Genomic DNA, 27,963 nt, shown 5'->3' with positions numbered 1-27,963 from the left:
CATATATTTTTGTTAGCTGCATGTGTGACATAAATCCACCAGTCCTATTTATGATATCATTATATCATATATTTTCTGGTTCATTAAACTGAAATTGCAACCAACTTTCTATGTCTTGTTTTAAAAATAGCTATATTTTTGAGATTATTTCATTTTAAAATTACTGAAAGTGAGAGGTTGTAATCTGAATAAAGTTAAAAAGGCCATTCATAAACATGGGGTGAGACATTCTTAGTAATCTGCTAGAGAACCAGTTCGGATTTAAGTATAACTTTTTTAAGTATGACTGAAGCCTTTAGTGAGAGGTCTAATGCTTTAATATTTAATAATTTATGCCCTCCAAATTCATATTCATTATATAAATAGAACCGTTTAATTTTGTCTGGCTTGCCGTTCCAAATAAAATTGAATATTTTTTTCTCATAAATTATATAATTTAAAAAGTAGTCGCTAGGTGTAGGCAAGGCCATAAGAAAATAGGTCAACTGGGATATGACTAAAGAGTTAATCAGGCTGATTTTTCCACAAATAGACAGGTATTTTCCTTTCCATGGTAGCAAGATCTTATCTATTTTTGTTAACTTTCTATAAAAATGTAATGTAGTGAGATCATTCATCATGGCTTCCTGTGTTGACCTTATCTATCACGGTTTCATTTCCTACAGATATATTTTTTATTTACAACTGTTTCTCTTCTCCTCCCATCCGCCTTATGGGGTCTTCAGCTTCCTCCGCCTGCCTGATGAGTTGCGTGACCATCCCCACCACAGTCAGAAATTAATCAGCCATTACGGCGTCACGGCAACACCGGGAGTGATGTGTCGAGTCAAATCCATGACTCTGCCGGCTTAATTAGCGGTGAAATGGCAGAGGGTAATTGTCACGCAACGAGGGAGGGTGTAAAAGGTCAGGTGTGCGTGTTCTAAACCTCACCTCTCCACCGCCTAGCGACAGGAGCGCATTAGCCTGTAGGGCCTGTAGGATAACTCTATTCCCTCCATCCACTGGGAAATAATTGAAAAATATGTTCAGTGCCCTTAAACTACCCCTCATTAATGATAAGGTGAAATTACATGAGAAAGCTATTATTATGACAATGTACTATCCATTCTAGTATAAATGTGAATTAAATTGGTCCAATACACCTATGTCAATGTATGACTCTATGATAGCAGCTTGGTTGAAATAGGTTTGTGATGTCTGTCTATTTTCCTCCACAGCTCCTCCCTTTTCAACATTACTCACGACTATCATAATCACACAGCACTTTGGGCCCGCTGCTCCTCCATCCAATGTCTGCTCTCAGACTGCTCCTGAATGGACACATGAAAGTCGATGGCCTAATCATTCTTATTATGTGCAGAGTTGCTAGTACTTTGAAAAACCTTTGGAGAACAAACTACCAGCGCTTCATAAACACGCTGATGTGGAATAGATTCAGGACGTACTGCTCTGGGTTCCTCAAGGCTCCATTTTGATGGATGGTCTTTATTGACTCACAATTTTTTCATAGAAATTGTTAAAAGCATTATGACAAATAATACAGCAACAAAGACCTTGTACTGTGTTGCTCTCTGTGGAGTCTGATGTAAGATCCTGTTTCTCAGCGGAGAGCTGTGTCTAAAGCCTTCCGACAAAGAGCCCGGCTGGTTTTATCTAGTGGAGCGTGCTGCCAGAAAGGTCATGGTATTTGAATCTCTGCTCAGGTCTAAAAAAGCAAATAATAAAACGAGGTTAAATCAAACAAGCAGCGAGAGAAAAAAAGTAGTGGCACATTCATTTCTGACATCAAGATGTAACAAAAAAGAGAAGAAGAAGCTCTCTACCTCTGCTAATTGTGTTTTTCCAAGATAGGCGAGAGTTTTAGCGAGGCGGTGAACCGACCTCCCTCCATTCACAAACAGAGGTTATCACATGGCATTTAAGCGCTGCTTTAAGTACCCAATGAAGGTGTTTGCTTTTTAAAATTGAGGTTGCAGCCGCAACGAGTCCCCTAAGGGCTCTCTCTCTCTCATCTTAAGGTGTTTTTTAAAACACACATCCTATTAGTGGCTGCCTAAACCCTGCAGGCTGGAGAGGAAGAAGATGAGATAAACATCTCCATGATCAAACAACATCTTCAAACACATGAGGATGGGGATGACGTCAGGGGAAACCTCTCAATCAGCGGCTGGGTTGGCCATTTTTATTTATTTATTTGTTTAATTTAACCATTATTTATACAGGTTTTTCTCATTGTGATGAAATATATTTTTCAAGAGAGACCTGGTCCAACAGCAGCAGGGGGAACAAAGTTTCAGACAAAATAACTTACATACACTAACACAACATTGAACAAAACTATAGACACACATACAGTACAACAATTACATATTACGTAAAGAAACACAAATGTCATAACTAAGAAAACAGCTGTCCTAAAGACAGTTACACTCTTCTATGATATTTACATCGACCAAGTGTTTAAACTCCACCAACGTGACTAGATCATCACATTTTAAAATGTTCAGGAGAGAATTCCAGGACCACGGAGCTCAGTAACTAAAACTATTTCTACCATGACCTGTTCTAATTCTTGGTACTGTTAAAAGCAAATGAGAATGGGACCGTAATTGATATTTATTTACTGACCTGATTGAAAAATAACAGAGATAAAGTGGCATTTTACCCAAAATGGCCTTATAAATCAGTGTATACCAGTGTTTAAGCGTATGCAAGGTCAATGACGACCAGCCAATGGCACTGTAGAGATCACAATGATGTGTTAGACGTTTTTGATTGGTAATGAACCTGAGGGCCGCATGATATAAATGTAAAATGTAACAGTCTTGAAGGAGTACCCACATATTGTGAGCACTTGTTGGCTGCTTTTCCTTCACTCTGCGGTCCAACTCATCCAAAACCATCTCAATTGGGTTGAGGTCGGGTGATTGTGGAGGCCAGGTCATCTGATGCAGCACTCCATCACTCTCCTTCTTGGTCAAATAGCCCTTACACAGCCTGGAGGTTGAAAAACAAATGATAGTCCCACTAAGCGCAAACCAGATGGGATGGCGTATCGCTGCAGAATACTGTGGTAGCCATGCTGGTTAAGTGTGCCTTGAATTCTAAATAATTCACTGACAGTGTCACCAGCAAAGCACCCCCACACCATCACACCTCCTCCGCCATGCTTCACGGTGGGAACCACACATGCAGAGATAATCCGTTCACCTACTCTGCGTCTCACAAAGACACAGCGGTTGAAACCAAAAATCTCTAATTTGGACTCATCAGACCAAAGGACAGATTTTCACCGGTCTAATGTCCATTGCTCGTGTTTCTTGGCCCAAGCAAGTCTCTTCTTCTTATTGGTGTCCTTTAGTAATGGTTTATTTGCAGCAATTCCACCATGAAGGCCTGATTCATTTACATTTACATTTACGTCATTTAGCAGACGCTCTTATCCAGAGCGACTTACAAATAGGTGCATTCACCTTATAGCCAGTGGGATAACCACTTTACAATGTTTTTTTGTTTTTTTTTGGGGGGGGGGGGGGGGGGTTGGGGTAAGGGGGGGGGGGGTTAGAAGGATTACTTTATCCTATCCCAGGTATTCCTTAAAGAGGTGGGGTTTCAAATGTCTCCGGAAGGTGGTGAGTGACTCCGCTGTCCTGGCGTCGTGAGGGAGCTTGTTCCACCATTGGGGTGCCAGAGCAGCGAACAGTTTTGACTGGGCTGAGCGGGAACTATGCTTCCGCAGAGGTAGGGGAGCCAGCAGGCCAGATGTGGATGAACGCAATGCCCTCGTTTGGGTGTAGGGACTGATCAGAGCCTGAAGGTACGGAGGTGCCGTTCCCCTCACAGCTCCGTAGGCAAGCACCATGGTCTTGTAGCAGATGCGAGCTTCAACTGGAAGCCAGTGGAGTGTGCGGAGGAGCGGGGTGACGTGAGAGAACTTGGGAAGGTTGAACACCAGACGGGCTGCGGCATTCTGGATGAGTTGTAGGGGTTTAATGGCACAGGCAGGGAGCCCAGCCAACAGCGAGTTGCAGTAATCCAGACGGGAGATGACAAGTGCCTGGATTAGGACCTGTGCCGCTTCCTGTGTAAGGCAGGGTCGTACTCTCCGAATGTTGTAGAGCATGAACCTACAGGATCGGGTCACCGCCTTGATGTTAGTGGAGAACGACAGGGTGTTGTCCAGGGTCATGCCAAGTCTCTTCGCACTCTGGGAGGAGGACACAACGGAGTTGTCAACCGTGATGGCGAGATCATGGAACAGGCAGTCCTTCCCCAGGAGGAAGAGCAGCTCCGTCTTGCCAAGGTTCAGCTTGAGGTGGTGATCCGTCATCCATACTGATATGTCTGCCAGACATGCAGAGATGCGATTCGCCACCTGGTTATCAGAAGGGGGAAAGGAGAAGATTAGTTGTGTGTCGTCAGCGTAGCAATGATAGGAGAGGCCATGTGAGGATATGACAGAGCCAAGTGACTTGGTGTATAGCGAGAAAAGGAGAGGGCCTAGAACTGAGCCCTGGGGGACACCAGTGGTGAGAGCACGTGGTGCGGAGACAGCTTCTCGCCACGCCACTTGGTAGGAGCGACCGGTCAGGTAGGACGCAATCCAAGAGTGAGCCGCGCCGGAGATGCCCAGCTCGGAGAGGGTGGAGAGGAGGATCTGATGGTTTACAGTATCAAAGGCAGCAGACAGGTCTAGAAGGACAAGAGCAGAGGAGAGAGAGTTAGCTTTAGCAGTGCGGAGAGCCTCCGTGACACAGAGAAGAGCAGTCTCAGTTGAATGACCAGTCTTGAAACCTGACTGGTTTGGATCAAGAAGGTCATTCTGAGAGAGATAGCAAGAGAGTTGGCTAAAGACGGCACGCTCAATAGTTTTGGAGAGAAAAGAAAGAAGGGATACTGGTCTGTAGTTGTTGACATCAGAGGGATAGAGTGTTGGTTTTTTGAGAAGGGGTGCAACTCTCGCTCTCTTGAAGACGGAAGGGACATAGCCAGCGGTCAAGGATGAGTTGATCAGCGAGGTGAGGGAGAAGGTCACCGGAGATGGTCTGGAGAAGAGAGGAGGGGATAGGGTCAAGCGGGCAGGTTGTTGGGCGGCCGGCCGTCACAAGTCGCAAGATTTTATCTGGAGAGAGAGGGGAGAAAGAAGTCAAAGCATAGGGTAGGGCAGTGTGAGCAGGACCAGCAGTGTCATTTGACTTAACAAACGAGGATCGGATGTCGTCAACCTTCTTTTCAAAATGGTTGACGAAGTCATCCACAGAGAGGGAGGAGGGGGGGGGGGGGATTCAGCAGGGAGGAGAATGTGGCAAAGAGCTTCCTAGGGTTAGAGGCAGATGCTTGAAATTTAGAATTTAGAATTCACACAGTCTCTTCTGAACAGTTGATGTTGAGATGTGTCTGTTACTTGAACTCTGTGAAGCATTTATTTGGGCTGCAATTTCTGAGGCTGGTAACTCTAATTAAGTTATCCTCTGCAGCAGAGGTAACTATGGGTCTTCCTTTCCTGTCCCGGTCCTCATGAGAGCCAGTTTCATCATAGCGTTTAATGGTTTTTGCAACTGCACTTGAAGAAACGTTCAAAGTTCTTGACATTTTCCAGATTGACCTTCATGTCTTAAAGTAATGATGGACTGTAATTTTTCTTTGCTTATTTGAGCTGTTCTTGCCATAATATGGACTTGGTCTTTCATCAAATAGTGCTATCTTCTGTATACCACTCCTACCTTGTCACAACACAACTGATTGGCTCAAACGCAATTCCACAAATTAACTTTTAACAAGGCACACCTGTTAATTGCAATGCATTCCAGGTGACTACCCATGAAGCTGGTTGAGAGAATCCCAAGAGTGTGTGTCACGCCCTGACCTGGAGAGACTGTTATTCTCTCAGTAGTTTGGTCAGGGTGTGAAACTCTAGGTTTTGTATTTCTATGTTTGGCCGGGTGTGGTTCCCAATCAGAGGCAGCTGTCGCTCGTTGTCTCTGATTGGGGATCATACTTAGGCAGCCAGTTTTCCTGCCTGGGTTGTGGGATCTTGTTTGTGTTTCGGTGTGTTTGGCTTGTTAGTGTATAGCCTTCCAACATCACGTTTCGTTGCCTTCTGTTGTTTTGTCAGTGTTTGTCCAAATAATAATCTCAAATAGAAAATATATTTTGATTTTTTAAATACTTTTTTGGTTACTACATGATTCCATATGTGTTATTTCATAGTTTTGATGTCTTCACTATTATTCTACAGAAAATAGTAAAAATAAAGAAAAATCTTGGAATGAGTAGGTGTGTTGAGGTGGTGTTGAAGGAGTCTGGCGCAGGAGGGTAAATCACAGAATAACAGGCTTTAATCCGCAAAATACAGGTTTACGCAGAAATGTGTCAAACACACTCCAGGGCACAAAACAGGCGCACTGGAAAATACAAGGCACACGGGAAAATACTCCCGTCGATACAAAATACACGAGCTCCACCGAGCTTCACTAACCTCCACAATAAACAATCACCCATACAGACAAGGAAGCAGAGGGAACACTTATACAATGACTAATGAGGGAATAAGGACCAGGTGTGTGTGATTGAAGACAAGACAAATGGAGTGATGATAAATAGATCGGCAGTAGCTAGTAAGCTGGTGACGCCGAACGCCGAAACCTGCCCAAACAAGGAGGGGAGGCAGCCTCGGCGGAAGTCGTGACTGTACCCCCCACTTGACGCGCGGCTCCAGCAGCGCGCCGACCCCGGAGGACACTGAGCAGGGCGAGCCGGATGGCGATGGTGGAAATCCCGTAACATGGAGGGATCGAGGATATCCCTCACCGGGTCCCAGCACCGTTCCTCCGGACCGTACCCCTCCCACTCCACGAGGTTCTGAAGGCTCCCACCCGACGCCTCAAATCCAGGATGGAACGGACAGAGTACGCCGGGGCCCCCTCGATGTCCAGAGGAGGTGGAGGGACCTCCCGCACCTCAGACTCCTGGAGCGGACCAGCTACCACCGGCCTGAGGAGAGACACATGAAACGAGGGGTTAATACGGTAATCAGGGGAAGTAATAACCTATAAGTGACCTTGATGACTCTCCTCAGGACTTTGAACGGCCCCACAAACCGCGGGCTCAGCTTCCGGCAGGGCAGGCGGAGGGGCAGATTCTGGATCGAGAGCCAGACCCGATCCCCCTGTACAAAGACGGGGGCCTCACTGCGGTGGCGGTCAGCGTTGGCCTTCTGACGACGCACAGCGTGTTGGAGGTGAACGTGGGCAGCATCCCACGTCTCCACCGTGCGCAGAAACCAGTCATCCACCGCAGGAGCCTCGGTCTGGCTCTGGTGCCACGGTGCCAGATCCGGTTGGTAACCTAGAACACACTGGAAAGGCGTTAGGTTAGTGGAGGAGTGGCGGAGTGGCGGAGAGAGTTCTGGGCATATTCTGCCCATGGCAAGAACACCGACCACTCCCCCGGCCGGTCCTGGCAGTAGGACCGCAGGAACCTACCAACGTCCTGATTTACCCGTTCCACCTGTCCATTACTCTCGGGGTGGAACCCAGAGGTCAGGCTGACCGAGACCCTCAGACGTTCCATGAACGCCTTCCAGACCTTGGATGTGAACTGAGGACCTCGGTCAGACACTATATCCTCTGGTACCCCGTAGTTCCGGAAGACGTGTGTAAACAGGGCCTCCGCAGTTTGCAGAGCCGTGGGGAGACCGGGCAGAGGAAGGAGGCGGCAGGCTTTAGAAAAGCGGTCCACAACGACCAGGATGGTGGTGTTACCTTGGGAGAGGGAAATATCAGTTCGAAAATCAACACTTAGGTGAGACCATGGTCGTTGTGGAACTGGTAAAGGTTGTAACTGTTTTCTTTTTTTTTCTTTTTTTTTAAGGGGGTAGATCAGCTTAATATTGCAGATAGATTGTAACTTCAATCAATGTAATTGTCTGCATCACTTCCAATCCCCCATGTTTTATATATATATATATATATACACAGGAAAGGAGATGTGTATTTTACAGTGCGCAGCAGAGGGCTCTGAACGAGTGTGGGTAATCGATACCTGGGGTGATGCGAGAGTGCCCTGCCTGCCGCCTCCAAACCCAGAAGAGCGTTGACGAAAATGTGTGGTGAAATGTCCCTTCGCGCCACCAGTGTGGCACTGGCGCTGTCGTCCTCCGTTCTCTCGGCTAGTGGTTCCACCCATTTCCATCGGTTCTGGATCCGAGTCGGCCGGGATGGAAATGGGCAGACCTCCTCCAGGACGTCCTCTGGTTGCCAGCAGGTTGTCCAAATGAATGGCCATGTCCACCAGTTGCGAGAAGGACAACATGGTGTCACGGCAGGCTAGCTCCCGTCGGACGTCTTCTCGCAGATGGCACCAGAAATGGTCGATCAGGGCCTGCTCGTTCCACCCGGACCCAACTGCCAGAGTTCGAAACTCCAATGCGAAGTCCTGTGCAGTCCTCGTTCCCTGCCTCAGGTGGACCAGCTGCTCGCCCGCCTCTTGACCCTCGGGCGGGTGATCGAAGACCGCCCAGAAGAGGTGAGCGAACTCCCCGTAGTTCTCCAACGCGGCTTCTCCTTCGTTCCACACCGCGTTGGCCCACTCCAGGGCTTTCCGCGAGAGGCAGGAGACGAGGGCAGACACCCTCTCCCGCTCCGATGGGACCGGCCTTATGCTGAAGAAGTAGAGCTCCAGTTGCAGAAGGAATCCTTGGCACAGTGCCGCTGTTCTGTCGAACTCCCATGGTTGGGATAGCTGGATCCCTCCGGGTGCTGGGGTGTAGGTGGCGGGATCCGGTTGGCCAGCTGGTCTCGACAGATCGGGCTCTCTCCTCTCCAGGCGTTGGACGACCTGAAGAACCCGATCCATCGCTTCACCCAAGTTGCCTAGAATAGTTGAATGCTCCTGGACCCGTTCCACGACTGACTCCATAGCGGGTGGGTGATTCTGTGATGAGGTGGTGTTGAAGGAGTCAGGCACAGGAGGGTAAATCACAGAATAACAGGCTTTAATCCACAAAATACAGGTTTACGCAGAAATGCGTCAAACACACTCCAGGGCACAAAACAGGCACACGGGAAAATACTCCCGTCGATACAAAACACCTGAGCACAACTCTATGGACTCAGATTTACAACTATCCGCCATTACAGATTGTGTACTATATGATCGGTAATTTATAAACCAATCTAAAGCATGAACAATAATTCCACAACATTTTAACCTTTGCACCAACACAGCATGGTCCACGGTGTCAAATGCCTTCGACAAATCAATAAAGACAGACACACAATGTAACTTGTCAAGAGCACAGTGGATGTCATTTAAAACCTTCAGTGTTGCTGAAACAGTGCTGTGGCCAGACCTAAAACCTGATTGCATTCCATTTAAGATGTTGTTTTCTTGAAGGTAGGCCTTCAGCTGCCTACTAACTAAGGACTCCAGTACCTTAGACAGTACAGACAATTTTGATATGGGTCAATAGTTGTCAAGTAGCGAAGGATCTCCACCTTTCAGGAGAGGCAGTAAAAAAGCAGATTTCCATAACTTCGGGATTTCCTTAACGTCAAGCGTGAGGTTAAAAATACATGTTAAGGGGGAGCAATGATGTCTGCATCTAGGTGTAGGAGGCGGGGGTCTACATCATCAGGGTCAGGGGATTTCTTTCTATCAATTTATTTCAGGGCTTTACGCACTTCTGAAACAGAGAAGGCTGAGAAGGAGAACCTGGCGAAGGAGTGCACAGGGGTGCCAGGTAAATTCACAGGGGGCTCATTTAGACCTTTAACCTTTTCAAATAAACTGCCTGCATCTAGAAAATGCTGATTTAAGGCATTCAGAATAGAGGTTCTCTCAATTACAATCTGTGTGTCTACCAACAATTGTTTGGGAAGCTGTGTATCTTTTTTGCACCCCAAACCTTTCACTACTTGCCGAAATTTGGAGGGCTTATTTAAATGATCCGAAGTAGATTTAAGGTAGGGGTCTGCTTTCAGTTTTCGGGTCATAGCCACACCCAGATTTCTAAGACGTTTAAAAGCCATCCAATCATCTGCCGAACCAGACCCTCTTGCTTTAGCCCACATAGCATTTCGTTCCCTTATGATTTTAGTAAGTTCATCAGTAAAGCAATGGTTCTCTCTGCCCTTAATCCTGCATGTTTTTGAAAGGGGCCTATTGCTACATCCTGGAATGAGTTGTGGAAGTAAGAAAAGTCAAATTCAACATCAGGGATTAATTATATTCTATTCCATTCAATGCTAAATACATCAGGTAAAAAACATTAAATATCAAACTGCTTCCAGTTTCTTTTTTTATTGACGCGTGGAGATTGCTTAGGAATTGTACCATCTCTCACACAGGCAATAGCACAGTGATCACTTTTGTATTTTCCAAAAATTAAAACGATGACATCACCTGGGGGCTGCACCATGAAGGCACAGCCACAATTACAGGAGAGACGTTCCTCTAATGCCCTCATTACTTCTTCTGGGGCGAAACCATCTTTAACCCCCCCCCCCCTCCCCCCCCACCCACACACACACACACACACACACAGACCAGGGAAGGTTTGTGGTGTCATCAACCTACATGGACACGACTTCTGTGGTGGAGGGAGATAAAGATGACTAATGGGGATATTTGCTCTGCCTCGAGTTGTATTGGTATTACACAGGGCAAAAGGTTCTGTCAATGCCGAACTGATTTATTTTTACTGAGGGCTGATTTCAGAAGCCCTTTGGCTTGATGTTCCACAGTAGATGGTAATAGTAGTCTGTATAAAGCTGATCCCAGACAAGTTAGGTCAATCTGACCTATCATCAGCTATGTTGAACCCAGCTGAACCATTCAAGCTGTTCTGGCCAGGATTTAAAAGGTCAATAAGTCGTCTAAGCTTCAGGAGGACTGGACTATTGAACATGTAGGTAGTAGATCAGCCTAATTCTAATTTAAGCCACAGTTTCATTATCCTGTCAGCTTTGGTGCTTGAATAACACTATGTATTATATATTACTCAACTGTCCCTACAACAGTGATATCATACTGTAGGACCAGCTATTAAACATGGTGCTAAACTATTAAGACAGGAACGTTGATCAGAGCTAGCTTTAGAACCCTGGAGCTAGATAACATAGCTTTACCTCACATTGTTTCGGCCCAGAGCTCATTCATGTGTATTGGACGAATGTGTTATCCTCTCCGTAAATGATCTCTAAAGGGTGCACAAGGGTCGTTACAATGCACTCTGGGAAGTCACTGCTCATGAATATACTGTACATTGGCGTGGTGGTGGTGTTGAAGTGATGGTGGTGTTGGCATGATGGTGGTGTTGGCTTGGTGGTGGGGTTAGACAGGTGGTGGTGTTGGAATGGTGTTGTGTTGAAGTGGTGGTGGTGTTGGTGTGATGGTGGTGTTGGTGTGATGGTGGATTTGGGGTGGTGGTGTTGACATGGTGGTGGTGTTGGAGTGGTGGTGGTGTTGGTGGGGTGGTAATGTTGGTGTGATGGTGGTGTTGGAGTGGTGGTGGTGTTGGTGTTGGCGTGGTGTTGGGATGGTGGTGGTGTTGGAGTGGTGGTGGTGTTGAGGTGGTGGTGGTGGTGGTGTTGGGGTGGTGGTGGTGGTGTTGGGGTGGTGGTGGTGTTGGAGTGGTGGTGGTGTTGGAGTGGTGGTGGTGGTGTTGGGGTGGTGGTGGTGTTGGAGTGGTGGTGGTGTTGGGGTGGTGGTGGTGTTGGAAGTGTGTGGTGGTGGTGTTAGAATGGTGTTAGCATAGTGGTGGTGTTTGGATGGTGGTAGTGTTGGCATAGTGGTGGTGGTGTTGGAGTGGTGGTGGTGTTGTGGTGATGGTGGTGGTGGTGTTGGGGTGGTGGTGGTGTTGTGGTGGTGGTGGTGGTGGTGGTGTTGGGGTGGTGGTGGTGTTGGGGTGGTGGTGGTGTTGGAGTGGTGGTGGTGGTGTTGGGGTGGTGGTGGTGTTGGAGTGGTGGTGGTGGTGTTGGGGTGGTGGTGGTGTTGGAGTGGTGGTGGTGGTGTTGGGGTGGTCTTGGCATGGTGGTGTTGGTGTGCTTCAGGGTCCTACTAGGCCTACTGCCAAATTTGTATCCCAAATTGTCAAAAAGACATGTAATCTGAAAATATTTTTTGTCTGAGACCACACAATCAAATTGTACCTTGTGATTCTGTGTTATGATTAATGTAATTACAATGTAATTATATATTGTTACGATATATAGTTTCTGGTGCTTAGTAGAACACTTATGTTTGGTTGTGTTTATATATTGACAGTGCCTTATGTCTTAGACGTGGTTTGCCGCTGTAATTACACATACACCCAGGAACAAAGGCTCTGTAATGTGAAGTGGCACTAGAGACAGCTATACAAATTGTTTGGTGTATGGACTTTTTTCTCTCCTTCTCCTTCACTGAATGTCGGATAATGAGTATGCATTAACATGTACCCATAAGAAAGTGATACACATGTATTTAGGTAATTTTCGCTTGGATGTGTATCACACAAAACACGCTAGTTTGGTGTTGTTAACAACTGACATTTCCTCGTATAGAAAATAACAAGATGGAATTTGTGCATTGCTGTTCCCTCCTGAGTCAGAGAAAGCTGTGAGTAAGTGAATGAGTTGAGGAGGAAATGGGCTGTTAAAAAACCCTTACCTTTGATAGAGAGATGGTATATAAAATGGTGAGCCAGCTAGCTAACTCCTGCTTCACGGCCCTCAGGGGCTTTGCTCAATTATGCCGTGCTAATCGTCCCACTGCTCATGAACTTTGTTTTGGCTGGGCCCAGGAAGTAGTGCTCTGCTGGCAGCTCAATAGTGGTCATTGATCAAGCCTGGCGGAGCACTTTGAGACCTGCAGGGAACGTTTGAGAGAGAAAAGAGAGGGGGAGAAAATAGTTAGGGGAGATTAGCAGAATGAGAATGTTTCTCAGAAAAAAGGAAGAATGGAGATCCTCTGCCAGGAAAGGTGTGTGTGTGTGTGTGTGTGTGTGTGGCTGTATTTCCAAGTCGGAGTTGCAGTGGGGGGAGGAAAGAAAAGCTGTTGTATTAATTTTGCACAAAGCCAATCTCAGTTCACCCAGTAATTAAATGCACACTGAAAATGTATCAACTTCTGTGTAAACACCTGACTGACATTCTCTCTCTCTATCTCCATCCCTCTTTCACACCCTTTTCTCTCGTAGTGAACAAACATAAGCCATGGATTGAGACGTCGTACCATGGGGTGATCACAGAGAACATGGACATTGTCCTACTGGACCCTCCCCTGGTGGCCCTGGATAAAGACGCGCCCGTCCCCTACGCAGGTATGGTACGCCCCTCCGCTGTGTGATTTAGTATTTTGGTATTTTATTAGGATCCCCATTAGCTGTTGCGAAGGCAGCAGCTATTCTTCCTGGGGTCCACACAAAACATGAAACATTTGATAGAATGGAGAGGGAAGTACTAAGCTGTAATGAATGGGTAACATCATTCACTCAGAGGACGATTTACCTATACGTAATTGCTGTGGTTGATCTTGGGAGCTCTTGTAAAACATTAACATACAATGCATTATGCTGGAACGTGATATTTCTCACTTCTGCTTTCCAAGAAAAGAAAACAGAATGTCTGCTTTCTTATTTAAAACCACTAGCTTTAAAGTAGTACTACCTAGAAAAGCTATTCACTCCCTTATAACCTTTAACCGTGTATGAAACCAATACTAACATATTTCCCTCTTAGTAGTGCAAATACAATTATATTGAATCAATGTGATGGGAAAGTACCCCAAATAACCCCCATGGTGGATAAGGTTATCACACAGAAAAAGACTGACGGTTTACACTCATCTTCCTTGGTGACCAACCCAACTCCCCCATTGGGTTGCCAGTTCCTGGGGGTTGCCAGTCATAGTTGGTTGTCGTCAGCTACTGGCCTGCCTCCTGCCAGGCCTCTTGATGTGGCCAAGGCCTCAGTGTGGGGTTGGCTCAGGGGCTGGTGCCCACTCTCGGAGCCCCTCAGGCTGGGTTGGAGCAGCTCTGATGTAGGCTGGCTGGAAGGACGGCTGGCTGGATATGGTTGTCTGATTTTTCCTTCTAACATGTGGAGAAAAACAGTGTAGTGGCCTGAGGGGGTTGCCTGTAATGGCCACCCTACAGGGAGAGAGAGAGAGAGAGAGAGAGAGAGAGAGAGAGAGAGAGAGAAAGAGAGAGAGAGAGAGAGAGAGAGAGAGATAGAGAGAGAGAGAGAGAGAGAGAGAGAGAGAGAGAGAGAGAGAGAGAGAGAGAGTGAGTGTACATTTTGAGATGTGTGTGTACTGAGTGTGTATCATTGAAGCCTCTGGATATGTGTGATTGGATTTGTGTTAGAAGAGCTGAACCAGGGTGGTTTCACAGTGTTATCCCAGGGTTAGCCCACCTCAGAATTACCTCAGGGTTGGATCACACTTGGTTCAGACTTAAATATTGAATTGATGTAGCCAGAATTGACCGGGACAGCCCAGCAGGTTGGAGGATGGAGAGGGAGACAATGACAATGTCCCAATTTCAAAGTCTCATCCGAGCAGCCACCATCTCTACTCCCCATTCTGTCTCGTCCATTTGCCAACCAGTATACCAGCAACATGAGAAATGTTGTATTTGAACGGATCTCTCTCCATGCCCCCTCCATGTGGACTCCTGTCACACTCCCAAGAGAAAAGCATGAGAGAAATAACAGTTGATATCTTCGATTGGATGCAGAGTCACAGGATCTGGAATGTTTTACCACCACAAAGTCTCCAGGGCGCAGACAATGCCCAGGGCGCAGACAATGCCCAGATTCTCCTGCTGGGTTGCGCCTAGAAGCCTTCACCCATGTGAAGAGAGTCTTAAGAACATTATTAAGTGAGACATAGTATGTTACTGTACCATGTCTTCTTATCAGTCAGGAGAAGCCCTGAGATTAGGAAGTGCACATTCTTGCAGCTTGTTGTAGCCCATTAGTATCAGAGACAGGCCCCCTTTGTACTTTGTCTCTGGCCACTAATACGTTTGCACATAACATATTCCATCTAACCCATAACACATTAATTACTACCGCTCATATTCTTAATAAATTTGCATATTTACCAAAAGGCCCTAGCGACCAGTAATTCCCCCTTTCTACGCATGAGTCACATCGTGATTCATGTACCCCCCCCCCCCAAAAAAACGGCATGTTAAATCAAAATAACAAATCAAATTAAAATGGCAACCCTTGATAACATCTTAACTTAATTGTATCCCATAATGTAATTCAAGGAATAGTAAAATTGACTAGCGACACGTGTCCCTCATTCAGGGCTAGCGCTCTCTCTCTGTCCTTTTCATGGTCCGAATCATATACAGTGGGGAAAAAAAGTATTTAGTCAGCCACCAATTGTGCAAGTTCTCCCACTTAAAAAGATGAGAGAGGCCTGTAATTTTCATCATAGGTACATGTCAACTATGAAAGACAAATTGAGAAGAAAAAAATCCAGAAAATCACATTGTAGGATTTTTTATGAATTTATTTGCAAATTATGGTGGAAAATATGTATTTGGTCACCTACAAACAAGCAAGATTTCTGGCTCTCACAGACCTGTAACTTCTTCTTTAAGAGGCTCCTCTGTCCTCCACTCGTTACCTGTATTAATGGCACCTGTTTGAACTTGTTATCAGTATAAAAGACACCTGTCCACAACCTCAAACAGTCACACTCCAAACTCCACTATGGCCAAGACCAAAGAGCTGTCAAAGGACACCAGAAACAAAATTGTAGACCTGCACCAGGCTGGGAAGACTGAATCTGCAATAGGTAAGCAGCTTGGTTTGAAGAAATCAACTGTGGGAGCAATTATTGGGAAATGGAAAACATACAAGACCACTGATAATCTCCCTCGATCTGGGGCTCCACGCAAGATCTCACCCTGTGGGGTCAAAATGATCACAAGAACGGTGAGCAAAAATCCCAGAACCACACGGGGGGACCTAGTGAATGACCTGCAGAGAGCTGGGACCAAAGTAACAAAGCCTACCATCAGTAACACACTACACCGCCAGGGACTCAAATCCTGCAGTGCCAGACGTGTCCCCCTGCTTAAGCCAGTACATGTCCAGGCCCATCTGAAGTATGCTAGAGTGCCTTTTGATGATCCAGAAGAGGATTGGGAGAATGTCATATGGTCAGATGAAACCAAAATAGAACTTTTTGGTAAAAACTCAACTCGTCGTGTTTGGAGGACAAAGAATGCTGAGTTGCATCCAAAGAACACCATACCTACTGTGAAGCATGGGGGTGGAAACATCATGCTTTGGGGCTGTTTTTCTGCAAAGGGACCAGGACGACTGATCCGTGTAAAGGAAAGAATGAATGGGGCCATGTATCGTGAGATTTTGAGTGAAAACCTCCTTCCATCAGCAAGGGCATAGAAGATGAAACGTGGCTGGGTCTTTCAGCATGACAATGATCCCAAACACACCGCCCGGGCACCGAAGGAGTGGCTTCGTAACAGGCATTTCAAGGTCCTGGAGTGGCCTAGCCAGTCTCCAGATCTCAACCCCATAGAAAATCTTTGGAGGGAGTTGAAAGTCTGCGTTGCCCAGCGACAGCCCCAAAACATCACTGCTCTAGAGGAGATCTGCATGGAGGAATGGGCCAAAATACCAGCAACAGTGTGTGAAAACCTTGTGAAGACTTACAGAAAACTTTTGACCTGTGTCATTGCCAACAAAGGGTATATAACAAAGTATTTAGAAACTTTTGTTATTGACCAAATACTTATTTTCCACCATAATTTGCAAATAAATTCATAAAAATTCCTACAATGTGATTTTCTGGATTTATTTTTCTCATTTTGTCTGTCATAGTTGACGTGTACCTATGATGAAAATTACAGGCCTCTGTCATCTTTTTAAGTGGGAGAACTTGCACAATTGGTGGCTGACTAAATAATTTTTTTCCCCACTGTATACTACTATTAACTATAAACTTCTTCCTAATGATCAGTATTACAAATGACCCTCAACTCGGTATAACAAATCACCTTAAATACATCATTCAATGTATCTTGGCTTTCCAGCATGGGTGATCAAATCACACTAGAAAGTCAGGACAGAGGTCAAAGGTAATTCAAATCCTTCAAAGAAGTGTTTCATTCTATAGTAGACTAATCATTAACAACAGTCAAAACATTTAATATATTTCATATCCCAAGTGTACAGTAAGTCCTCAGTACAGTTATTTTCAAAATAAATCACATGTTTACTGAAAACTCACTCAGAAAATAAAACTTCAAAACATTCCATTTGTGTGTGCCTTTAAGATTTAACTAACTGCTCCGCCATCCCACAGACTCAGGAATCTTTCCAGAGAGAGATAATTAAACCCCAATTCTCCGGGAACAGAAAGTTGACATGTTTTTTACCATTCAGTTATAATCAGCAATCCAAAAATAGTAATTACACACAAAAACTGATGCCGATAATTCCACTGTACTACCTCGCATCAATAATCATTGGTTTCAATCTAATTCCTCGTGACTACTCCAGAATAAGATGACCTAAAATCTCTCACATGATGAAAACCACCTAATGTTCTCTGAGTTTGCAATGAGTATTTTTAATTGATTACCCTTTATACTTAATTGTCTGTAATTCTCTCAAGGATTATTCAACCCCAAAATCAGCTCCATTTGCTCCCATGTCAAATTATTGTGGTATCGTTACTGGATCAATGACATAGGAAATAGCTATTTCCCCTTAAATTATTCCGGTTACCCCCTAAAATGTCATATTTTATTCAGTCGCCAATATAATCAATTACTCTGTGTAAGGACTCAGTGATATTTGATCCCAGGCATCTATTACAAATTGTTTGAGACGTGGTCTCCTACGTTTCCCTTAACATACATACTGTAGGGGACTTCCATCAGTCCTGGAAGAGAGAATCCCACCCAAAACACATCAGATAATACCACGTTTTATTAAGTGGAATATGCCTTCTAATATAAACCTATAACCCCTTTCCGGTAATGTAATCATCGCAACCTGTTGCATTGATTTAGTAAAAATATAAACCTGTTGATTAACAAATCTAGAACCTTCAAAAAGTAGGTACTGCCCTATCAGCATAACAGTCCAAACTAACTGCAATTCCCTTTAACATATTGCATCAACAGAACCCACACCATGTAGCGATTGTTGAAATGCGGCGTGATACAAAGTTTGAGTATTTGTAAACGTCATTCGTGCTCTCGCATATACATACGACTAATATCAATATTACCTAATATCCCCTCTCCTTGATTCTCACAAAGACAATCCAGCTCCCAAGCTAACTGGCTAAAAGGTGGCTTGCTATCTACTCTACATACATATCACTCCACTCACCCTAGCGGAGCTGGTTTTGAAATTCATGTTATCAAGTAAGATCATGGCCACAATTCTATCGCAGTTGTCAATCCACTGTTATTAGAAATCCTCATATTTAGGTAACTGTCCCTTCTAATTAGGCTACAGGTAATACAACAAACGTCTACTGTTTTTGGACGAGCATACATTCAATTTGTATCCATAGTATGAATATTACATTTAGCAATTGAAATTACGACTCCATTCACAGTAGTTTAAGCCAGCAAACCATTAGGCAACTCAAAGAATGACTACCTCGAAATCGTCTCGCTATTCCGGTGGCATAAGTGAGTCTTTCAATTTGAACCAAGCAAGTTGCTAAATATTCCAGTCTACATCACGAAACCAACACTAGCTGCAGTATCTGTCTAAGCATCACATACCCACAGTTAAATTACAATCAGAAACCCAGAACAGTCATATAATGCTTAACCTTATCTCTATCAAATGATCCATAAACGGCACCAACTCAGACATTTTTTATTTATTGTTTCCCATCCCTCACCTAGGTCTACGTTTGGGTGCAACAAGTTAGTATATGAATATTATTCCAATTATTACTTTATCACATCTCTAGTAATCGATTACACACACTCATATTTTCATATATTCACATAATCCATATAGAACATTAGAAATTCTTAGGTACTCACATCAACCTTTTTAGTAATTCAATATTTGAATCAAATCCCCAGCTTGATCTATTTAGTCTTTGGTGCTATGATTCAATATGTTTAATCATATCTGCTCAAGTCTTTATGCCGTATGAGTTTTATTGTTTTCTCTCTCTCATGACCGTTTTCAGTAATTCACAATGGACTAATTCTCTCTTTTTATGATGATTTAACACACCAAAGGCCCGTAACCCTAATATTTCCTTTAATGATGATACAACACACCAAAGGCCCTTAACCTATCTCTTTATTTTACATTTACATCGTTTAGCAGACGCTCTTATCCAGAGCGACTTACAAATTGGTGCATTCAATTTATGATAGCCAGTGGGACAACCACCTTCTTTTTTTTATGGTGGGTGGGGTAAGAAGGATTACTTTATACTATTCCAGGTATTCCTTAAAGAGGTAGAGTTTCAAGTGTCTCCGGAAGGTGGTCAGTGACTCCGCTGTCCTGGCATAGTGGGGGAGCTTGTTCCACCATTGGGGTGCCAGAGCAGCGAATAGCTTTGACTGGGCTGAGCGGGAACTGTGCTTCCGTAGAGGTAGGGGAGCTAGCAGGCCAGAGGTGGATGAACGTAGTGCCCTCGTTTGGGTGTTGGGTCTGATCAGAGCCTGAAGGTAAGGAGGTGCCGTTCCCCTCACAGCTCCGTAGGCAAGCACCATGGTCTTGTAGTAGATGCGAGCCTCAACTGGAAGCCAGTAGAGTGTGCGGAGGAGCGGGGTGACATGAGAGAACTTGGGAAGGTTGAACACCAGACGGGCTGCAGCAATCTGGATAAGTTGAAGGGGTTTAATGGCACTGGCAGGGAGCCCAGCCAACAGCGAGTTGCAGTAATCCAGATGGGAGATGACAAGTGCCTGGATTAAGACCTGTGCCGCTTTCTGTGTAAGGTAGGGTCGTACTCTGCGAATGTTGTAGAGCATGAACCTGCAGGATTGGGTCACCGCTTTGATGTTAGCGGAGAACGACAGGGTATTGTCCAGGGTCATGCCAAGGTTCTTTGCACTCTGGGAGGAGGACACAATGGAGTTGTCAACCGTGATGGTGAGATCATGGAGTGGGCAGTCCTTCCCCGGGAGGAAGAGCAGCTCCGTCTTGCCGAGGTTCAGCTTGAGGTGGTGATCCGACATCCACACTGATATGTCTGCCAGACATGCAGAGATGCGATTCGCCACCTGGTTATCAGAAGGGGGAAAGGAGAAAATTAATTGTGTGTCATCTGCGTAGCAATGATAGGAGAGACCATGTGAGGATATGACAGAGCCAAGTGACTTGGTGAATAGAGAGAATAGGAGAGGGCCTAGAACTGAGCCCTGGGGGACACCAGTGGTGAGAGCACGTGGTGCGGAGACAGATTCTCGCCACGCCACCTGGTAGGAGCGACCTGTCAGGTAGGACGCAATCCAAGAGTGAGCAGCGCCGGAGATGCCCAACTCGGAGAAGGTGGAGATGAGGATCTGACTGTTCACAGTTTCAAAGGCAGCGGATAGGTCTAGAAGGATAAGAGCAGAGGAGAGAGAGTTAGCTTTAGCAGTGCGGAGAGCCTCCGTGACACAGAGAAGAGCAGTCTCAGTTGAATGACCAGTCTTGAAACCTGACTGGTTTGGATCAAGAAGGTCATTCTGAGAGAGATAGCAGAAGAGTTGGCTAGAGACAGCACGCTCAAGAGTTTTGGAGAGAAAAGAAAGAAGGGATACTGGTCTGTAGTTGTTGACATCGGAGGGATCGAGTGTAGGTTTTTTGAGGAGGGGTGCAACTCTCGCTCTCTTGAAGACGGAAGGGACATGGCCAGCAGTCAAGGATGAGTTGATGAGCGAGGTGAGGTAAGGGAGAAGGTCTCCGGAAATGGTCTGGAGAAGAGAGGAGGGGGTAGGGTCAAGCGGGCAGGTTGTTGGGCGGCCGGCCGTCACAAGTCGCAAGATTTCATCTGGAGAGAGAGATGGGAGAAAGAAGACAAAGCATAGGGTAGGGCAGTGTGAGCAGGACCAGCGGTGTCATTTGACTTGAATAAATGAGGATCGGATGTCGTCAACCTTCTTTTCAAAATGGTTGACGAAGTCATCCACAGAGAGGGATGAGGGAGGGGGAGGAGGAGGGGGATTCAGCAGGGAGGAGAAGGTGGCAAAGAGCTTCCTAGGGTTAGAGGCAGAGGCTTGAAATTTAGAGTGCTAGTAAGTGGCTTTAGCAGCGGAAACAGAGGAAGAGAATGTAGAGAGGAGGGAGTGAAAAGATGACAGGTCCGCAGGGAGTCTAGTTTTCCTCCATTTCCGCTCGGCTGCCTGGAGCCCTCTTCTGTGAGCTCGCAATGAGTCGTCAAGCCACGGAGCAGGAGGGGAGGACCGAGCCGGCCGGGAGGATAGGGGACATAGAGAGTCAAAAGATGCAGAAAGGGAGGAGAGGAGGGTTGAGGAGGCAGAATCAGGAGATCGGAGGGAGAAGGATTTAGCAGAGGGAAGAGATGATAGGATGGAAGAGGAGAGAGTAGCGGGAGAGAGAGAGCGAAGGTTGCGACAGCACATTACCATCGGAGTAGGGGCAGAGTGAGTAATGTTGGAGGAGAGCGAGAGAGAAAAGGATACAAAGTAGTGGTCGGAGACTTGGAGGGGAGTTGCAGTGAGATTAGTAGAAGAACAGCATCTATTAAAGATGAGGTCAAGCGTATTGCCTGCCTTGTGAGTAGGGGGGGACGGTGAGAGGGTGAGGCCAAAAGAGGAAAGGAGTGGAAAGAAGGAGGCAGAGAGAAATGAGTCAAAGGCAGACGTAGGGATGTTAAGTCACCCAGAACTGTAAGGGGTGAGCCATCCTCAGGAAAGGAACTTATCAAGGCATCAAGCTCATTGATGAACTCTCCAAGGGAACCTGGAGGGCGATAAATGACAAGGATGTTAAGCTTGAATGGGCTAGTGACTGTGACAGCATGGAATTCAAATGAGGAGATAGACAGATGGGTCAGGGGAAAAAGAGAGAATGTCTACTTGGGAGAGATGAGGATTCCTCTGCCACCGCCGCGCTGACCAGATGCTCTCGGGGTATGCGAGAACACATGGTCAGACGAGGAAAGAGCAGTAGGAGTAGCAGTGTTTTCTGTGGTAATTCATGTTTCCGTCAGCGCCAAGAAGTCGAGGGACTGGAGGGTAGCATAGGCTGATATGAACTCTGCCTTGTTGGCCGCAGAACGGCAGTTCCAGAGGCTGACGGAGACCTGGAACTCCACGTGGGTCGTGCGCGCAGGGACCACCAGATTAGAGTGGCAGCAGCCACGCGGTGTGAAGCGTTTGTATGGCCTGTGCAGAGAGGAGAGAACAGGGATAGACAGACACATAGTTGACAGGCTACAGAACAAGGCTACAATAATGCAAAGGAGATCGGAATGAAATGAACTAAACATCTGGGAAAGCGAGAGAGCGGGGCCTCCCTCACTTACGTTTCACTGAAACACTCAAATATAACTCTCCCAACTTCCACTTTAGAAATTATAATTGTAGTAAACTACAGTGGTTCAATGTTTTCTAGGAATAGACTCTAACAGACTTTAGTTTATTCAGCTAGCTAACTTGGTACAGTATTCTTCCGTGAAAACCGTCCAGGGCACCGAATCCTATGATGCCATAGCCAACTAGCATGCCAGCCTCCAATAACACGGTTTAGCACCAATACTCTGTTACAACAAACCAGTGTGTTAACACGCCAAACAGATCATTTGTGTCTGTGTCTAACGTTGTGTAAAGTTTTGGGTTAGTTTTGACTTTCAGTGAGTACGTCGTCAACTTATTCAGCCAGTTAGTTAGCTAGAATAGTTAGCATACTAGCTAGCCATTGCTCTCTGCCAACGAACCACCCCTCCTCCGACGGCACGAAACACACAGAGAGAGCCAAGCTAACGTTAACTAGTCACCCATGTCCCGAATTCCCTTGAACGACTCGTTACCAGTATGTAAAAACAAAACAAAAATAAATGTAGGTTATAACTTACCCTTAGTAGCTACTGTTAGCCAGTTAAGTGCAAAGCTAGCCACTGAATCGATTCAGCCAGTTCGCGTCTGTCTCAACGGAGAGAAAGCGTCTCCAAATATTACAGCTAGGTCGTTCCAGCTATTGTTTAGTTAGCTATCCAGGTAGCAAAAAGCTAGCTACATTTCGAGTACAGTAGCTACTAACTACCTAATGTTAATGCTTCAGATAATGAGGTTAGAAAAACAGCTGAATGGTAGGTAGCTAGCTGGCTTAATTACAGGTACTCTTAAGCGTGAAATAACATTGGAAACAACTATCCACAGTTGCTAAAAGTTACCAGTAGCTACCCGCTAGCTAGCTAGCTTTATTGGTCCAGGTAGTGGGTTAGCTAGCCTCGTGCTTCACCGGGCTCAGCCGAATACAATACTTACCTACAATAATTACCTACAATAACCTACAATAACCTACAATAACTACCTAAATAAACTACCTACAATACCTAACTACAATACCTACCTACAATCTAAATACATGGTTTAAGCTTTACTCAACACCATATAAGAAGCCAAGCTTACCTCCTGCTAGAGAAAACACAACCTCACCCGACCAGACCAGGAACGCACGAGTGTTATAATGCCTTTCATACTAAGGGATGCCTGCGCCCAATCTTTTTATAATGTACTTTAAACAGTAAGGGACTAAAACCCACTCTCTTTATAATGCCTTACACATTAAGGGCATTCCTGCGCCCATTCGTTTATCCTCTGTTGTTTTACTCATTAATCTGAACGCATCCTATTTCGAATCATAGCACCATGTCATTGTCTAATTTGATATTTCTCCTCACATCCCCATTAAATAATACAACTCATCTTCCCCCTCAAAAATATTGAATTTCAGTTCAGCTTTACCACAGATGAGCAGATTTTAACAAAATCCAAAAAATGAAAGTCTGCTTGTCTGTCGTTCAGCTGTAAACGGTTTGTGACGCCAAATTGTTCTGATGAGTTCTCTGGTATCAAGTAATTAAATATGCAAAAAGTTACTTAAGACTTAGATGGAGAGTTGATACATGTAATTAATAGATATGGTACCGGATTCAGCATAGAAAGATGCACGTGGGTTGCATCTTACTATCCGGATGAGAGACAAAGAGATCTCTCAGTTTATAGACTTCAAGATAAACAAGTTTTAACCAACATCTGGCAACCATAACTGGAGGACCCTCCCAACCGAGATGGTACCATCCTGTACCACAGGCAGGATATTCCATCTATCAATCATTCTAAGATAAACACCAGTGAGCTACCTCGACATCCTGAAATCCTTGGCCTTCAGACTCTGTGGCACCAAGAGTTACCTATCTAATGGATTTAAACTCGTTCCTACAACACTGTGAAAACACGTCATGAAAAGGGCAAAAAAGATTGGATAAGTGGTTTACCCATACATCTCCATTTTGGATAGATAGCTCTTTGTGTTGTTGTTTGTTTAGTGTTTTCCAATTTTTCCAGAAGTGGTTAGAGTCGATGGATTCTTCAATTACACTGAGCTGATTTCTGACATGCTGTTCCTTCTGTTTCCGTAGTGTATTTCTGTATTGTTTTAGTGATTCACCATAGTAGGCTCAGGTTTTCTGGGTCTCTATGTTTTTGGTTGGATAGGTTTCTCAATTTCTTTCTTAGGTTTTTGCATTCTTCATCAAACCATCTGTCACTGTTGTTACTTTTCTTCGGTTTTCTGTTCGAGATTTTTAGATTTGATAGGGAAGCTGAGAGGTCAAATATACTGTTTAGGTTTTCTACTGCCAAGTTTACACCTTCACTATTACAGTGGAACGTTTTGTCCAGGAAGTTGTCTAAAAGGGATTTAATTTGTTGTTGCCTAATTGTTTTTTGGTAGGTTTCGACACTACTTTCCTTCTTCTATAGCATTTCTTAATATTATTCAGTTCCTTTGGCTTTGATGCCTCATGATTGAGTATTGCTCTGTTCAAGTAGAATGTGATTTTGCTGTGGTCTGATAGGGGTGTCAGTGGGCTGACTGTGAACGCTCTGAGAGACTCTGGGTTGAGGTCAGTGATAAAGTAGTCTACAGTACTACTGCCAAGAGATTAGCTATAGGTGTACCTACCATAGGAGTCCCCTCAAAGCCTACCATTGACTATGTACATACCCAGCGTGCGACAGAGCTGCAGGAGTTGTGACCCATTTTTGTTGGTTATGTTGTCGTAGTCGTGCCTAGGGGGGCATATGGGGGAGGGAATGCTGTCACCTCCAGGTAGGTGTTTGTCCCCCTGTGTGCTGAGGGTGTCAGGTTCTTGTCCAGTTCTGGCATTTAGGTTACCACAGACTAGTACATGTCCCTGGGTCTGGAAATGATTGATTTCCCCCTCCAGGATGGAGAAGCTGTCTTCATTAAAGTATGGGGATTCTAGTGGGGGAATGTAGGTAGCACACAGGAGGACATTTTTCTCTGTTGAGATAATTTCATTTAGAATTTCTAGCCAAATGTTAAATGTTCCTTTTTTGATTAATTTAATAGAGTGAGTTATACCAATTTAGCATACCCCCTGAGTCCCTTCCCTGTTTCACACCTGGTAGTTTGGTGGATGGGACTACCAGCTCGCTGTAACCTAGAGGGCAACCAGTGGGTCCGTCTCCTCTATACCATGTTTCTTGTAGGATGACATGTCTGTATTTCCAATTTCTTTGGTGAAGTCCAGGTTCCTGCTCTTTAGGCCAAAGGCAGATGACCTCAGGCCTTGGATATTCCGGGATGAAATAGTGAAGGCTTTGTGTTCCATAAAGTGTCTAATGTTGTTGGTCGTGTGGTTTGGCCTCAGGCCAGTAATTGTGAGCAGAGTTTGCTGAGCATCTGGTACATGCCATCGGCTTGGGCTAGTGTAAGAGTGGGGGTTGGGCCTGTTTGCCTTTTCACGGCCTGGGCGTATGTGTGACTTTCATGTTGAGGCATGGGGTGGGTAGGAGGGGCATAGGTCTGATCTGAGTGGGCCTATCTCTCTCTCTCTCTCTCTCTCTCTCTCTCTCTCTCTCTCTCTCTCAGCTGTGGTCAGGAGTATTTTATGGAGACACAGTCTGGGGCTCACAATAGTACGTTTTAGGGGGCTTTGCCTAGATAACATTCAACCTCATTACAGTTTTTCTAAATTGCTAAAACACTAAAACCCATTGGCTGAACAAAGTTCTCAGTTGCCTGGACTCATTTAGCTAATTATGCAGTCTGTTGTCAATACCTTAAACCATTTCACATGGTAAAACACAATTTGCAGATCTCACTTAGACTTTTCAGCAAAACTCTAAACACATTCTCATTCTCATAACACATTCTGCACTCTAATGCACATGTCATCCATACTGGTAAACACAAGTGGCAACAATCAAATACAAATAGAGAACACATGTCATTGATTGAACACAACCACTCAAAATTGATTTAACCTGTTTCAAATGATGTGACACAACCAATATAAGCCAGTTCAGAGAGCAAACAGGTTGTTGAAGGTGGGAAGGAGAAAATCTGAGAATGGATAGAAGAAACAATGTGAGAGGACGAGTATGCGAGGTGGGCGACGAGGAGGACGAGGAGGAGGAGGGCAAGAAAGAGGAAGAGGAGGACGAAGAGGAAGAGGAAGACAAAGAGTGGAAATATCTGATGAAATTCGAGCAACAGTCATAGACCATGTTCTTGTCCATGGACTGACAATGAGGGAAGCAGGACTCAGAGTGCAACTCAATTTGAGCCGATTTTCTGTGTCCACCATAGTAAGGACATTCAGAGAAGAGAACAGGTACAGTATACTACTGTATTTTTGTAATTGCAAATTTACTGTACTACACTATATGCAGCTGTTTCAATAGACATTTGTAAAGTTTATCACTGTATGTATTGTACTGCATGAATATGTTTTGTAACTGCACAACTACATTTTGTAGAATTGCAAGGCTGCTACATGCAGGTGGAAAGACAGCTATATTCACTTGGGAGCAAGAGGCCGTTATAGTTGGCATGGTCCTTCAAGATAATGCAATACGACTCAGAGAAATCCAGGAACGAGTGATACAAGACAACACACACTTCCAGGGAATCGACAGTGTGAGCATTTCCACAATTGACCGTGTCCTCCATCGTAACAGGATGCGAATGAAACAAGTATACAGAGTACCTTTTGAGCGCAACTCACCAAGGGTGAAAGAACTGAGAGCTCAGTATGTGCAAGTAAGTGTACATTCAGAAACATTTACTGTAATCCAGATTGTCTACAGTACTAACACATACTATGTGAATGACATTACTCTTCAGTACATACAATGTATGTGAATCAGAAGTGCATACAGTAGGCCTAATTGTACTCTACAGTATAGCACTGTCTCTGTACGACTTACAAAATCCTACATATATTATATTGTATTCTACACAGACAATATTTGACTTGGAATCCTTGGACAGACCCCATGAGTTAATCTTTGATTGGACAGCGGGCCATTGTTGAAGTCCCTGGTCAATGAGGTGGCAATGTCACAATCTGTGCTGCTATCAGCAACCATGGTGTTCTACATCACCATGTTACACTCGGGCCATATAACACCCAGCACCTTCTAAGATTTATTGCCAATCTAAGATATATTTTATTTGAGCAGCAGGTTCAAGAGCTAAATGAGAATCCCATTCCCACCTATGTGATAGTGTGAGACAATGTCAGTTTCCACCGAGCTGCTCAGGTAAGGGAATGGTTTAACATCAATGGGCAGTTTATGAACTTGTACCTCCCTCCATACTCGCCTTTCCTGAATCCGATTGAGGAGTTTTTCTCCTCTTGGAGATGGAAAGAGTATGATAAACAACCCTACACCAGAGTAAATCTGCTGCAAGCCATGGATTTAGCCTGTGGTGATATAGGTGAGGAATCATGTCAGGG

At 45.0% G+C, this 27,963-nt stretch overlaps 1 pseudogene across 1 annotated transcript in view; it reads left to right on the top strand.

The window, feature by feature from the left end:
- The window catches only part of LOC311101992 (calsyntenin-2-like), a 68,148-nt pseudogene that overhangs the window by 23,471 nt on the left and 16,714 nt on the right, over nucleotides 1-27,963 (top strand). The window contains exon 2 of the transcript in view: nucleotides 13,184-13,306. The product of the transcript in view is annotated as a calsyntenin-2-like (transcript). The remainder of the gene's footprint in view (nucleotides 1-13,183; nucleotides 13,307-27,963) is intronic.

Source organism: Coregonus lavaretus, assembly GCF_964263955.1.
Source record: "Coregonus lavaretus genome assembly, chromosome: 26".
NCBI classification, from domain to species: Eukaryota; Metazoa; Chordata; class Actinopteri; order Salmoniformes; family Salmonidae; genus Coregonus; species Coregonus lavaretus.
This window is presented reverse-complemented; position numbering and strand designations above follow the sequence as displayed.